A 16,095-nucleotide genomic window follows, 5' to 3' on the forward strand; every position below is an offset into this window, starting at 1 on the left:
ACCAGCCTTTCCAAGGAATGGTCACCAAGGAGATTTTAAAAGTATCTCCGTGAAGGAGGCCACAACAGCTCAACTTTCAAGGCTTGAGGCAGGATCCCTTTGAAACGGCAGCAAAACCCCCACAGATGAATGAAAGGTAAGTCTGTCACAGTTTGCTGGACATCAGGTATACCTTCTCCTCCAAAACCTTCTCCTTAGTCAGCCTCCTGAGGGGAGAGGAAGGTTGTCCCTGGGAGTCAGTTCATAGGTTCCTGGTTTCGGTATGGATTTGAAGTGGGCTTGAAATGGGTACTGATTTGAAAAGCTGCATGGTCCACCCTCCCCCTCCCCACAGGGTTTTTACTTTGGTGCCCTACTCTCTATTTAATGAGATCCTGCTTTTAGTTTCCCTTTCTGTTCTTCTTTCTCAACTTCTGTTGATGAGTGGGATCATCCCATACTCATCTTTCTTTCTAACTTAGCTCACTTAACATAATTCCTTCTAGCTCCATCCAAGATGGGTCAGATAAGGTAGGTTCATTGTTCTTAATAGCTGTATAGTATTCCATTGTGTATATATACCACAGCTTTCTCAGCCACTCATCTGTTGTTGGGCACCTGGGTTGCTTCCAGGTTTTAGCTATTATGAATTGTGCTGCTATGAACATAGGTGTACACATATCTTTTTGATTGGGCATTACGGAATCCTTGGGGTATATCCCCAGGAGAGGAATTACTGGGTTATATGGAAAGTCTATGTCTAGCCTTGTGAGAGTTCTCCAGACTGCTCTCCAGAGAGGCTGAACCAATTTACATTCCCACCAGCAGTGCAGAAGGGTTCCTCTATCCCCACAGCCTCTCCAGCATTGTTGCTGCTGTCCTTTTTGATGTATGCCATTCTCACAGGAGTGAGGTGGTATCTCAATGTTGTCTTTATTTGCATTTCTCTGATAATCAGCGACCTGGAGCAGTTTTTCATGTTTGTTAGCCTTTTGGATCTCCTCTGAAGTGAATGTCTTATTCATATCCTCTGCGCATTTTTGAATGGGGTCATTTGCTTTTGTGGTGCTAAGTTTGCTGAGCTCTTTGTATATTTTGGTGATTAGTCTCTTGTCTGATGTATGGCATGTGAAGATCTTCTCCCATTCTGTGAGGGGTTGCCGTACTAGCTTCGAGGGTGGAGACAGACGACCAGAGACTCATGGCTGAGCTGTATGCAGTATCTCTTTATTCATGCAGAACACAGCACAATCTAAGCCAAGCTAAGCTAAACTAAAAACTAATCACAATCCTGTCCTTATATATACTAGCCAAGTAGGGTGGGAACAGGATGTGACATAGAGAGGGTGGAGCAAAAAGTGACTGGTGCAAATCAGGGTGTACTACGAGAGGGGGCGGAGCAAAAACACATCATGAACCAGTGGGGATTAAACCAATGCCCTGCAGGTAGGGTAGTGCTTAGTTAACAGTGGTTATGTAAATAGAATACAGTGTTAAGCAGGGGGGATTAAACCAATGAAACAGAAGGGGTCTTAGAAGCATACCAACAAGGGGTCTCTTTGTTTGTGTGATAGTTTCTTTGGCTGTGCAGAAGCTTTTCAATTTGATGTAGTCCCATTGGTTTGTTTCTGCTTTAGTCTTCCTTGCAATTGGGTTTGTTTCATCAAAGATGTCCTTGAGGTTTAGGTGGGAAAGTGTTCCACCAATGTTTTCCTCTAAGTATTTGATAGTTTCTGGTCTAACATCCAGGTCCTTGATCCATTTGGAGTTGATTTTTGTTTCTGGTGAGATAAAGTGGTTCAATTTCATTCTTCTGCATGTTACAACCCAGTTTTTCCAGCACCATTTATTGAAGAGAGCTTCCTTCCTCCATTTAATACTTTGGGCCCCCTTTCAAAGATTAAATGAGACCCACCCTACTAGGGAAAGAGAGAGGCAGACTATGAGTATGGATCGACCAGTCAACACCCATGTTCAGTGGGGAAGCAATTGCAGAAGCCAGACCTTCCACCTTCTGCAACCCACAATGACCTTGGGTCCCTACTCCCAGAGGGATAGAGAATGGGAAAGCTCAGGGGAGGGGGTGGGATATGGAGACCGGGTGGTGGGAATTGTGTGGAGTTGTACCCCTCCTATCCTATGGTTGTGTTGTCTCCTTTCTTAAATAAATAAATAAATAAATAAAAAAGAAAAGATGCATGGTGAGAGAGTTTAACTTCCTCCTACCCTGATAACTGTACTGTTTAAAAAAAGGAATCTGGAAATGGTGGTGGGACAAGGCTTTGTTTCTTAGCTGATTGTCAACTGGTTCGTATGGAGTTGCCTCACGTCTCTCTGTGTTCACAGTTTGACAAAGGCAGAGAAGTGGATGAATGGCAGATGACACCAAACATGTGGATGTTAGAGGACTCTCTTCTCTAAAGAAGACTTTAAGGAGTGTTGAAAGTCATAGGACCATGAACCCACATGATCTCCTTTTTAATAAAAACACAACAGGAAGGGGCTGGGCAGTGGTACACCTGGTTAAGCACACATAGTTGAAACACAAGGATTCATGCAAGGATCCCAGTTTGAGCCCTGGCTCCCCCTCTGCAGAGGGGTCTCTTTACAAGTGGTGAAGCAGGTCTTCAGGTCTCTCTTTCTTTCTCTCTTCCTCTCTCTCTGTGTGTGTGTGTGTGTGTGTCTTCCCCTCCACTCTCAATTTCTCTCCATTCTATCCAATAAAATGGGAAAAAATGGCTGCCAGGAGCAGTGAATTCATAGTGCTGGCATTGAGCCCCAGCAATAACCCTGGAGGCAAAAAAAAAAAAAAAAAAAACAGGGGTCAGGAAGGCAACTCAGGATAGACTGTGGAACTTGTATGCATGCAATTCCTGACACCATGTATGGTGGTACAGTGCCCTACTAGCTTGATCTCTCTCATCCAAAAGCACACACAGGATGGAGAAAAAACAGAGTGGAGGTCCTGGTGCCTGATGATGGAGAAGGACCCTGCCTACGAATGAGACTTTTGCAGAAAATTGAGAAATTTTACACAGGTGTCAACAACTGTATTTGAGGTAAGCCATTAATCCCCCTAATTAAAAAAACAAAAAATTAGAGGCCAGATAGTGATTATGTAAGACTGTCATGCCTGAGCTCTGAGACCCCAGGTTCAGTCCTCCAACACTGCAGTAAGCCAGAACTGAGCAGTGTTCTGATGTAAGCAAGCAAGCAAGGAAGGAAGGAAACCTCATAAATGAAGAAACAATGCTCTGGTCTTTCATACATATGATAACCTTTAAACACACACACACATGCACACACACACACACACACACCCCCCAATTGAAGACATTGGGGATTAATGGACAATAGTGTGATTGCACTTAATATCATGAAACTGCTCCCTAAAGATGATTAACCTGGAAAGTGTTAGGCTGTATGTATTTTCTCAGAATTTTCAAATGTGCACCACATAGCAAAGAGATGACCACAAACAAAGTCCCATGGATGCTTTAGAGTCTAAATGGGAGGAGCAGGGCCTCTGTTGAATGGGACTCAGAGTGCTGGGCAGGAAGCATAAAGTAGTTTACCCTAATGGCACAGTGACTGCATTGCTTCCAGTGGAGATGAAAAGCATTTTGTTGTCAATATAAATCATTCCCTTTTTTCTTTTTTTTTTTTCTATGATGAGGCTTGGAGGTGGACATAAGGGCATAGAACTGAGGAAGAAAGAACCCTTCCAAGGAGCTGTTTTGAAAAGCACTTACCTGTTTTCTACTAATGTGCAGAACAAAGGTAGAGTAGAAGCTATTGCCTCTGTGTAAGAGAATTTGGTGGGCAACCTTTGGACTTGATTTTCTTTCTTTAAAAAGAGAAAAAAAGAAAGTGGTCCAGGAAGTGGTGTGCAGTGGATAAAGCACTGGACTCTCAAGCATGAGGTGCTGAGTTCAATCTCGGCACCACATGTACCAGCATAATGCCTGGCTCTTTTTCTCTCTTTCCTCATATCTTTCTCATTAATAAATAAAATAAAATAAAAGCATATGGCTGCTTCTGGAAACAATTTCTTTGTTTCATAGAGATAGAGAGAAATCGAGAGGGAAGGGAAAGATAGAGAAGGGAGAGAGAGAGAGAGAGACCTACAGCACTGCTTCACCATTGGCAAAGTTTTCCCCCTGCAGGTGGGGACTGGGGACTTGAACCCAGTTCCCTGCACATATGATAATATGTACTCAACCACATGCTCTAACCACCTCACCCCTGGACTTGATTTTCTGATATACCCATTATTTTAGCATATAGCTCTGACAGCAGGCATTTCAGAAGACAGAACCCCAGGGGGGTGGCGAAGTCACTTAGACACCGTGGATAGGAGTAGTGGACTGGGAGAGGGGGACTATGAACAGCAGAAAAGCGAGCAGACCTGGAGCAAGAAAGTCTTCATGAAGTGAGATTCCAAACCCAAGGCCTGTCACCCAAACAAGGGTTGAAGGGGATCTGTCTAATTTACTGAGAAGGCTGTTCTCCAGGCCTACAAAAATCATGAAGCGGATTGAGAGTGAAGGGCTGGCTGTTCAGATAAACAGGAGACTCTGTGCCAGTTCATAGTAACCAAGATGACAGCTGAGCACCAGGCAAGGCTCAAGTGTTATGTTTAGCTTGGGAAGACATTGTTGCTCCAATTTCAAACCTAAGAAAATGGGCTCAGGCTAAGGAAGACACTGCTTGAGATTAGAACATCTCCTAGTTTTGCCAATACCCATGTCCAGCGGAGAAGCAATTACAGAAGCCAGACCTTCCACCTTCTGCACCCCATATGATCCTGGGTCCATACTCCCAGAGAGATAACGAGTAGGAGAGCTTCCAATGGAGGGGATGAGATATGGAACTCTGGTAGTGGAAAATGTGTGGAATTGCACCCCTCTTATCCTATGGTTTTGTCAACATTTTCTATTTTTTATTTTATAAATAAATTAATAAGAAAAGAACATCTAGTTTTATTTGAAGAAACTAATTATTTCTTTTTAAAAGTGTTGTACTTTTTGGCTTTTCACAGATTGACTTCATTTTTAAATCATGTCACAAAAAGAGAAGCAGTGTTAAAGGCATCTCTCTGTCTCTCTCCCTATCACCCCCTTCCCTCTTGATTTCTGGCTGCCTTTATTCAATAAATAAATAAAGATAATAACAAAAATTAACAAAAAAGAAATAATTAGTGGACTATTTTAATAAATGATTTATGCTCAGGTCTTTTTAGTTCTTGGAGGACATCAGTTATTATCAATAGCCTGTATTATATTTTAGCTGTCCCCTTGGAGGTACTGCCTTATGGGTATTTTATTTGAGACTTTGCTAGTCTAATCATTTATTAATTGAAGACTAATATAAGCTTATCTGGACTATAAATGTATTACAATGACTTTAAGTCCTTGAATTCTCCCCTCTTACTGTTTTGTTTTGTTTTGTTCTGTTCTGTTTTACTGAGGTTGTCAACTTCTATGTCTCTGGCATGAGCATCATAACAAGCTAAACTCTACAGGAGATTTGGGACCCATACCTCATTTGCTTAAAGAGTGCCATCTGATGTCAGTGACCTGAACTGAATTAATTTTGTTAATAAAACTGACTGAACTTATTGTGCATGTACAAGCTGCTAGGCAGTGCTCTCTGAGCTAATTCTCAGCGTGTCCTCCAGTAACACCATGAATTGACTCTCTTCCCAGTTACAGAGAGCGATCTGCTGGAACACATCTTGTGTATTGAACATCTTCTAAACTCACACTTCGAGTGTGGGGCAAGCTCTGGAAGGCCTGCCTTGACTACCCCATACCCACCACTCCGTTGGCCACCAGACAGGTGTTGTAGAGGAGGAGAAAAACAGGTTGCGGTGAGGATGAGGGCACAGAGTGATGACTCTGGACACTATGGCAGAGAATAGTGCATTTATTGAGGAAAAAGGCAGGGTTTATATGCGGTAAAAAGAAGCCAGGTGCTGGGACAGGGTGACGGGGCAACAAGCAGAATGGGGCAAATGTTCAACAGCAAGAACCAATCAGATATTTTTAGACTCTAGCTTCCTTCTTTATTTTATTTTATTTTATTTTATTTTTATATTACAGAATTACATGTTGACAGGGATTTAAATCCACACCATTTCCACCACCAGAGTTCTGAATCTTCACTCTCCCCACTGCAATCCACCACAGTTCCCCTAAAATTGTAGACATGAGCCAACCATCTTCTCTACAACTGTCTATCCACTAAGGACTCCAGCTCCTGACTTCCCCTTACTCAGGTCATGGGACTTAAGAATGAGGAAGGGACTCTGGGTTTATCCACATTCCATTGAGCAAATCAGGTTTATCCAGACCAGGTGGAGGGGGAATAGTTACAGCCTCTGGGTCTAACAAGATGGAAGTCAGGGAGGGGTAGGGAGGCTTATAGGTGAACGCCTTCCATCCTCAAGGAGAGGTATCCAGGGTTCCAGCCAGGCTCAGGCTCAACCCACCATGTCCCCAAATCCACTGAGTTTTTTTTTTCCACTTGGAAGAAACTACACATCTTTCTCAGTAAACCTTTCAAACACAAGTTTGCTGGACCCATAGTTTAAACAGGTCTGGAAGGAAAATCTCCTCTGCTGGAGAAGAGATTCAAAAGAATGGCAGAGAGGGCAGAAGAAGGGCATTGTCTTTCAAAAATGTAGAAAAGTTGGGGTTTTCAGCAGAGTTAGGCCCTCATGCTGTGGATAAGAAATCAGACTTTATTGCTGCAAACCCATTTATTATTGATGCCTCAACAAAACACACTGGCTTCAAAATAGGTTTTTTCTGGCTCACTTTACCTGTTTTGTCTCTCTCCTTTTTTTTTCTTTTTCTTTTTTTTTTTTCCTCTCTCCAGGGTTATTGCTGGGCTCAGTGCCGGCACTACCAATCCACTGCTCCTGGAAGCCATTTTTTTTTTCCCGTTTTTGTTTTTTTATAGCATAGGACAGGGAGAAATTGAAAGAGGAAGAGAAGATAGAGGGGGAAAGAAGGATAAAGACTTGAAGACCTGCTTCACCACTTGTGAAGCAACCCCCCTGCAGGTGGGGAGCCAGGGACTCAAACTGCTATCCTTGAGTGAGTCCTTACACTTTGCACTATGTGCACTTAACCCGATGTGCTACCGCCCTCCCCCCCACCCGTTTTGTCTCTTTCCCCACTTTGTTTTTTGCTTCCTCTCACCCCCACCACCAGTGATGAGCTGGAAGCACCCCCTTGAGCCCCATTTCACTCCTGAGGTATCTTTCCACTTTCATAGATCCTTTTGCATGTAAGAGTAGTTTCCTCAATTGTCTTTAAAACAAAACAAATAAACAAAAACAACCCTATATTTTCATTCTTCATTTTTCATTCACAGAGCCAAATATGACTTGTTTTCATTAGTTTGTTTTTTAGCTGTACACTTTCTGCTATGGTGTTTTGCCTCTAGTTGCCTTTGAAAGTTTATTTTAGCTCTTCACAACTGAGCACAGCTCAGCTCTGATTTATGGTGGTGCCAGGGATTGAACATGGAACTTCAGAGCCTCAGGCATGACACTTTTTTTTTTTGCATAACCATTATGTTGTCTTCTAGCCCGGCCCACTGACTTAAGCTAGTGTTTTTGGTTCTCCCACAGTTGAGTCACTTCTTCCTTAAGCTTTCCACTACTCCACTCAGTAGTGCAATGAGTTAGAAGAATGTCTTGACTTCTCCATTGGTTTCGTCATTCCCTGATTTCCAAAAACAAGTCCTTACCATTACCTATTCTGATTGTGTATGGTCATCCTCTTCAGTTTCAATAAAAGTGTGACAGGCATACTTAGGAGAAGCCTTTAAAAGTTGCCTGTACTCATTACATAGAACATCTGGAACAAGAGAACAGCTGGGCACATGGCTGGGCCTATAAGAGATCTTTGGATGAAAACAAGGGAGCAATCCACCTGATAAGAAGTGTTAAAAAATGGTCCTCTTGATCAAGGACATGAGAGAGGAGTGGAAATTGATTTGCTTTTCCTGAAGCTGTTTACCATTGAAAAGAAAAACAATCTTGAAAATGTCTTTGGGGTGGGGGGAGGAGATGCATTCTCCAGTCTTACTGCCTTCCTTTGAAGACAGTCTTGCATTTGTTTGGCTCTTGTTTCCATACTGCTTTTTTTTTTTTTTTTTCAACTATCTCAGGTCATCCTGTTAGTGATTCTATGAGAAGAGAACTACAGTGAAATCATGCCCTGTTTTTAGATAAGCTTGCTGTGGTATGGAATTTCATGTGTTTGCTGTAATGCAGCCATTTAATAGTGAACAGGAATTTAAATCTGTGTCTGTTAGACTCTGGACTTTCTCAAGGTTTGTTTCCCTGGCATTCACCTCACCAGGCTGTGTTCTGCATTCCCTCTTTTCTGTCTTTTTATAACTTTCTTGTCCATAGCTGGAGAATGTCAGATTAACAGAAGAGAGTAGTCACCTTTTTCACAGGCACAAATGAAAATGAATAGTCTCTGTATTTAAACCTCATTGGATAATTATTCAAGTTCAAAGTTAATTATCACCCCTGAGGTGATCAGAAAAATGTTCAGCAGAAAGAAAAGACAAGTGAACCCATTGGCGAGGGAATGAGTCACGATTTGGCCCACACGTTAGCAGAGAGGAAGTTAAGAGACCCCAAGCAAATAGGAGGCTGGAGTACAGAAAAAATAAAATAGAGATTTCAGTTGCATTGTCCTCTCTTAATTCTTTTAATTCCATAACCTCTTAATGCCAGTAGTGTCTGTGGCATTCTTGGATTTTAAAATACCCAGACGTCCAAAACTGCCTCCGGTCGCTTCCAGGTGAAGGGGGGAAAAAGCATTAATCTGAAGAGCTTCTTTTCCTTTTTTTTTTCTTTTCCCCCTTCCAGGGTTATTGCTGGGGTTTGGTATCAGCAATAGAAATCCACTGCTCCTGGTGGCTATTTTTTCTAATTTATTGGATAGGACAGAGAGAAATTGAGAAAGGAGGGGAGACAGAGAGGGAGAAAGAAAGATAGACACCTGCAGACCTGCTTAGCTACTTATAAAGCAACACTCCCCCCACCCTGTTGCAGATGGGGAAAGGGGCTTCTTTTCTTATCACAAGCACCCAAATATTTTTTTTTTGAAATATCATCACATTCTGTTTTTTGTTAGTTATCTCAATGACTTTCTTCAAAGCTTTGGAGATGGTGTGAGATTGCACACACATTTCTTTAAAAAAAAATTTTATTTACAAAAAGGAAACATTGACAAAACCATAGGATAAGAGGGGTACAGCTTCCCACGTTTCCACCACCAGACTTCTGTATCACATCCCCTCCCCTGATAGCTTTCCTATTCTTTAACCCTCTGGGATTATGGACCCAAGATCATTGTGGGATGCAGAAGGTTGAAGGTCTGGCTTCTGTAATTGCTTCCCTGCTGAACATGGGCATTGACAGGTCAATCCATACTCCCAGTCTGTCTCTCTCTTTCCCTAGTAGGGAAGGGTTCTAGGGAAGCGGAGCTCCAAGGCACATTGGTGGGGTTGTCTGTCCAGGGAAGTCTGGTGACATCCTGCTAGCATCTGGAACTGAAAAGAGAGTTAATATACAAAGCCAAACAAATTGTTGAACAATCATGGACCTAAAGACTGTAATAGTGCAGATTAAGTCTTGTGGAGGGTGGGGGGGGGGGTTTCTCCATTTTGTAGATAGCTAGTAGGCATATTTTAGTTATATTTCAAAGGGCCTGTAGCTATACTAGTGTTTTTTGGTTTGCTTGTTTGTGTTTGCTTGAGCCTGAAATTTGATATGCAGATGGATCCAAGTTATTGTCTGGGGAGATGATGTCATGGCTGGCAGAAGGACCAGAAAGCTGGATCAGGGAAGAGAGTAGCTCCCTAATATGGGAAAGGGGTATAAATATTGTTGACTGTAAACCCCACCGATTTGATGTGATCTGGGGCCTATAATTAGCTTAGGATCCTGTGTGACCTCTGCATCTCTCTAGATCTGAGCTCACATTCTGTGATCATGAGTAGGAACATTCCAAGCTGCCCCAGTGTCGACCCATCTTCCTCAGGTGGAGCACAGAGTATGTTGTCTATCTTCCTTTCGGAGGAGGGAACATTCTCTACCATTGTTGATGCAGGTTGAGGTGCGTACACATTTCTTAAGAATGTCTGTAGTCCTTTCCTCTTGCCTTTACCATGGTTGAACACATGGCTGCCCACCTGACTGCTCATGTTGAGCTCTTCCTGGACCTGAAGTTGTGCTGAAGAGTGAGAAGCTGGGCCAGGTGGTGGCACACCTGGTTAAGCACACATATTACAGTGCACCCAGACCTGGGTTCAAGCCCCCTGGCTCCCAGCTGCTAGGGGAAAGCTTCATGAGCGGTGAAACAAGGTTGCAAGTGTCTTTCTGTCTCTTTCCTTCTTTATTTCCCTCCCCTTTAAATTTTTCTCTATCCAATAATAAATAAATAAATAAAAAGATTTTTAGACAAGCAAAAGAAGTACTTATACAATACTGTCCTAGAACCTGGTTTTGCTTGATGTCTGAACTCTCTCACTAATAATTCCTTCCTTCCTTCCTTCCTTCCTTCCTTCCTTCCTTCCTTCCTTCCTTCCTTCCTTCCTTCCTTTGTGCCAGCACTACAAATCCACTGCTCCTGGTGGCCATTTTTTTCCATTTTAAGAATAGGACAGAGAGAAATTGAGAGAGGAGAGGGAGACAGAAAGGGAGAGAGAAAGATATACACCTGCCACTTGGGAAGTGTCCCCCTTGCAGGTGCAGAGCTGGGGACTCAAACCCAGATCATTGTACAGGTCCTTGACCTTTGTACTATGTGTGCTTACCCGGGTGCACCACCACCTGGCTCCTCATTAATAATTTCAGTTGCTCTGTCAACCCTGAATGGGCAGGTGGATGAAGCATCATGGGAAGCAGGCAAAGACAGAGTCCAGTGAACCGGTGTGTTTCCTGGCCACTCCTGCTAGAGTCAATAGCCACCTGGATGGAAGAGTGTCTGTGGTCTGTGACCACCCACTCCTGTTGGTCCCATCTCAGCGGATGAAGATGTCCTTTGGAAACACTGCATTTTAGAGCTAACTTTAAATCAAAAACATGGTGTGAAATAGATCGTATCCTGTTTCCTTGCCATCAATCACTTTTTGAATTTCACTCTGGAACACAAGCATGCCGGCTAAGTTCCATCTGTCTCGGGAACAGTAGTATGGCATTTTGTTAGTGACCGATCAGTCTATCTGGACAAGTTTATTTTCTACCAGTCCAGCAAAAGGCTAAATGACTTGTCTTTTTTATAGCCAACAACTCCCTCCTGCTTAATGCTTTTCCAAACAGTCACACAAACCAAAAAAATAACCTAGAATGGATGTGATTGAAAATAAACTGGGTTTCGAGACAATGAAAACATTTTTATTTATTTAAATGAAAGCAGAATGGCAGTGGCCTGCTTTTAATTCATGATGTCCATGAAATTGAAGCAATACATTCATCTTGATTTTTCATGCTCATTGTCCCTATTTTAAAATGGTCAACTTCAATTGTCCATTATTTGCTCAAATTGTTTAACTCTGACTCTGTTTTTACAGGTGCATTGAAACACTACCATGGTGCACATAGCTGGTAGCCTCTCTCTCTCTCTTTAAAATTAAAAAAAATATTATCTTTATTTATTGGATAGAGACAGCCAGATTTTGAGAGGGGAGGGGAAGATAGAAAGGAAGAGAGACAAAGAGACACCTGCAGACCTGCTTCCCTACTTATGAAGATTTCCCCCCTTCAAGTGGGGACTGGGGGCTTGAACCCAGGTCTTTGCACATTGAAATATGTACAGTCAGCCAACTGTGCCACCACCCAGCCTAGCCTCTCTCTCTCCCCCTCCCCCCTTTCTCCATCTTTATCTAGAGACAGACAGGCAGAAAGAGAGAGTGAAAGAAAATGTAGCACTGAATCTTTCTTCAATGTATTGGCGGGTCAGCCTCAAACCTGGGTGGTACACATGGCAAGACAGCATACTGTCCAAGTGAGCTATTTCAGCAGCCCTGGAATCTCATTTAGGGGAGCCATTTGTCCATATTCAGAGCCCCGTCCTCCCAAACCAAAGTTCTTCCCTCCAATAACAAGCTGATGTTATGCTAAGGGAGCTGGTAAGGGGAAAAGACTACTTGCTGAAATTAAAACCCTCCAGACAAAAATAGCTACCAACCAGCAAATGCCTGCTCTTATAGACTGGCGTGAGTACAGCCCGGGACGTGCAAACTCAGTCTGTCGGAGAGGAAGAACATTGATCAACACTTGTTCTGATTGTGATTTACAACCTGCTACAGATAAATTCTAAGTCAATCTTGGACTCCACAAAATTGAGATTGGTGAGAGGAAGTGGCTTCATTCAGGAATTAAAACCTTAGTAATTCCTTCCTTCCTTCCTTCCTTTCTTTCTTTCTTTCTTTCTTTCATTCATTCTTTTAATAGCAAACTCTTTAAACTAAACTCATGGCTTGTACTCAGAATGCCAGTTTTGGACAAGTGGAGTTGATTGTTTCAAAGTGGATGACACACGCTGTGCTTCAGAAATAATGACAGATTTATCATGTCACACACACCAAGGATGAAGAGATATGCTAAGTGTCTCTTGAGTTGTATGTGTTAGAATATTATTCATTCACAATTATGCATAAGCAAGTAATTATAAGCAGCATTGATAGTTTTTTTTTTGTAGATAGAGATCATTAAACCATAAGACTAGTCTATAAAGAGTTCGATTTGTAGATCATTTATTTGTTGTTGAGCCAGATGTTGTTGTGCGCGGGCTGCAGAGAAGAGAGAGGGGGTCCGGAGCGAAGAGGAAACACAAATCTTTATTTGCGCTGGCACCTCAGAGTTGGGTGCTAGAGAAGCAGGTTGGGCCACGTGGAGGTAGTGAAAATGGCTGCCTCACGCAGTAACCTTTCCTGCATCTGAACACCAGAGTGAAGCGCTGGCAAGAGAGTGAGGTGCAGAAAATGGAAGGGTTTTTATAGGAGTAGCTTTTGCGAGAATGGGAAGGGGGAAGAGTAACCATAGCACTCCAGGATAGGATGATAACTCTCGTGAGAATGGGAGGGGGGAGGAGTAACTAAAGCACTCCAGATGTTGGGGGATCTAGACAATGCCCTGAGGGCACAACATGGCGGAACAGGCACTCCGAGAATGTCCCAACTCTCACGGGAACTAGTTTCCTGAGGGGAAAACATGGCAGATATGAATGCATCTGCACAATTTCCCAACAATTTATTGAACAATTCTAATTTTTTCATTTACAACATATATACATAAAGTAATATTAATATTTACTGATGGAATGAAGTAGAGAAATAATGGTCCTCTGTAGGCTAAAATCCCAAAAACTTTTATCAAAAAAAAAAAAAAAAAAAAGAAAAGAAATTGCTGGACTGGGAATGGAAATATAAATACTTTTTTTTATCTTTCCACTCTTATTTTGAAAGAATTTTTTTAAAAAAACCTGCTCTAAAAAAATCAAGTATCTTAGTTTGAAATGTCTAAAAACATTTTCAATAAGGAAATAATTTTCTATTAAATAGGAATCATAGGAGTGATGTTTAAATTATGTAAAATTCTGGATTAGTGGAGTACAAATTAAAGAGGAATTACAGTAAAATAAAAACAGATTGTACAAGCTTAGCTTTAGAAGTACATCAAAAATTCAACCACAGAGCAGGATTTTGGAACACGTGGTGATTATTGAAGATGTGGGTAGCGGTTGTCTTCTGAGTCTGGAAGCAGCTAAATATCTGAGTTGCCAGGATTTCATTTCACATAGGATGCCATATTGAAATGGCTTCACCATCTTTTTCATTTTTTCCACCCAGAATTTAGTGAGAGAGGAGGATAAGTTGGAACTTCAGTGTAGAAATGAGTGGTTGAGTTTTCGTCATGGGAGAGTGAAGATTTATAACTGGCCACATATGATAGTCATTTACTTTATTAATAATCCTTTTGAACCTAAGTGCATCTAGCATTACAGATATTGCACAAAGAAGAGGCCACTTGGGAGGTGGGGAGCTGAAATGAGTTCAGAGGAAGAATCCAAGGGTTTCTTGGGTGGAACTGACTACCTTGGTCAACCCCCCGCCCATCCCATCATTCACTATTTTATTGCTCCTTCGGTCTCTTTTATCCTTCAGTGAGGGCCTTTATCTAGACACTGAGTCACACATGTCATATTGTGGAGTTGTGGGGGGTGGGGCGGGGAATAACGCCTTCTCATCCCAGTCCAAGTTCTAAAGTAACTAGAAAATAGGGTGAGACTCCTGTGGATAAGAGAATAGAAGGTCTGAACTGTCAGAAATGCAGTTTTGGTGCAGCTAAACTATGTGGGTTTAGGATGCCAGGCGGTAGCGCTCTGGGTTAAGTGCACATAGTACAAAGCACAGGAACCTGTGCTAGGATCCCAGTTTGAGCCCCCAGCTCCCCACGTGCAGGGGGGATTGCTTTGCAAGCAGTGAAGCAGGTCTGCAGGTGTCTATCTTTCTCATCCCTTTTTTGTCTTCCCTTCCTCTCTCAATTTCTTTCTATCCTATCCAATACCACAACAACTACAAGGGGAAAGGAGGGGATGGCTTCCAGGAGCAGTGGATTCGTAGTATAGGCACCAAGCATCAGTGATAACCCTGGAGGCAAAAAAAAAAAAATGGGTTTGATAACATTATTCCAGTTAAACATTTGCCCTCAGAATACATATTTTCTGCATTCAGGAAGCACCTCCAAAGAAAGTGGACACCCACTTCCATCTCACATGCTCATTGGTCCCCTTCAATGCTAAGGAACTCGGGAATGTTAATACAACGCAAGGATTCTTGAATGTATTTCTGGGGCTGGGGACCTACAAAACCTTTCCAGGAATCCACAAGGTCAAAACTTGCTTTGCATGAGCAGGAAAAGTAGCCAGAGGCTTCATAGCACAAACTAATATTGCAACAGATTGAACATAAAACCCAGAGTTCAGCTGTGTTCCACTAACCCATTCATGGAGCAGATTTTTTTTTTAAATGTTAAATTATATCATTTTTTCTCACTGTATTCTCCCCCCTTGACTTTTGAAAACTCTGTTTTAAGCTAAGTTTCAACTCACAGTAGTGTTACAAAGACACACACTTTATGTACTTCCTGTGACAACATTCCACACAACCATGATGGTATGATCAAACCCAGGACACTGTGCTGGCAAGATAGCTCACTTGGATAGTGTGCCTGCTTGGTCATCCATACAACCCAGGTTCAAGGCCAGCCCCCTCTGCACAGCAGCAAGTGGGGGGCTATGGTGTCTTTATCTCTCTCTCTCTCTCTCTTGTATTTCTATCTGAAAAAGTCAGCCTGAAGCAGTGAAGCCCCAGGTATGACCAAAAGCAAGTCAAACAAAGAAAAAACAAAAACCAAAAACTCCAAGACATTAACCTTGGTGTAATCCTATTTATTAAGCCACATAATTTATTCCATTTTTTTCAGTTATAATAACTACTATCCTTATTCTGACCTAGATTCCAGTACACTATACTACATTCTATTTAGTTGTGTCTCTTTGGTGAGATTTAGTCCATGAGAAAACAAAAGATTTTATTCTTTCCTTATCTTGCACAATTATAACACTTCAAAGATAATATTGGTTGGGTCATAGGTAGAATGTCAACTGGGGCTTATCTGATATTTTCTAATGATACTGGTATTCTAATTGCCATATATGTGGTGAGTGGCCTTTGTAAAGAATATCTAAGATTAACATACCTTATTTTTGGTAGTATTACCTTTTGTTGTTTGAAATAGCATCTACCACATTTCTTCATAATAAATTTATTGACTATCCTCTATAGTCAATAAATACTGTATCTATGTACATACACTCTTTCTCTTTACACATTTGCCAACTGATTTTTACATTCGTTAGTGAATGTTTCCTGAAGCAATTATTACTGTTTGGTTTCTTTATTTTTTTAGAAATAAATTATTTGTTTGTTTATTATTAGATAGAGACAGAGAAATTGAGAGGGGAGATAGGGAGGGAGAGAAATAGAGAGAAACCTATAGCCCTGCTTCACCACTCA

At 41.8% G+C, this 16,095-nt stretch overlaps 1 long non-coding RNA gene across 1 annotated transcript; it reads left to right on the plus strand.

The window, feature by feature from the left end:
• Nucleotides 1–2,497: 2,497 nt before the first annotated feature.
• Nucleotides 2,498–5,599, plus strand: LOC132534746 (uncharacterized). The gene is made up of 3 exons (XR_009546454.1): nucleotides 2,498–3,038; nucleotides 3,656–3,759; nucleotides 5,450–5,599. It is a non-coding gene; the product is annotated as an uncharacterized LOC132534746 (long non-coding RNA).
• The last annotated feature ends 10,496 nt before the right edge of the window (nucleotides 5,600–16,095 follow it).

This window comes from Erinaceus europaeus, chromosome 19 (assembly GCF_950295315.1).
Source record: "Erinaceus europaeus chromosome 19, mEriEur2.1, whole genome shotgun sequence".
Taxonomy (NCBI): domain Eukaryota; kingdom Metazoa; phylum Chordata; class Mammalia; order Eulipotyphla; family Erinaceidae; genus Erinaceus; species Erinaceus europaeus.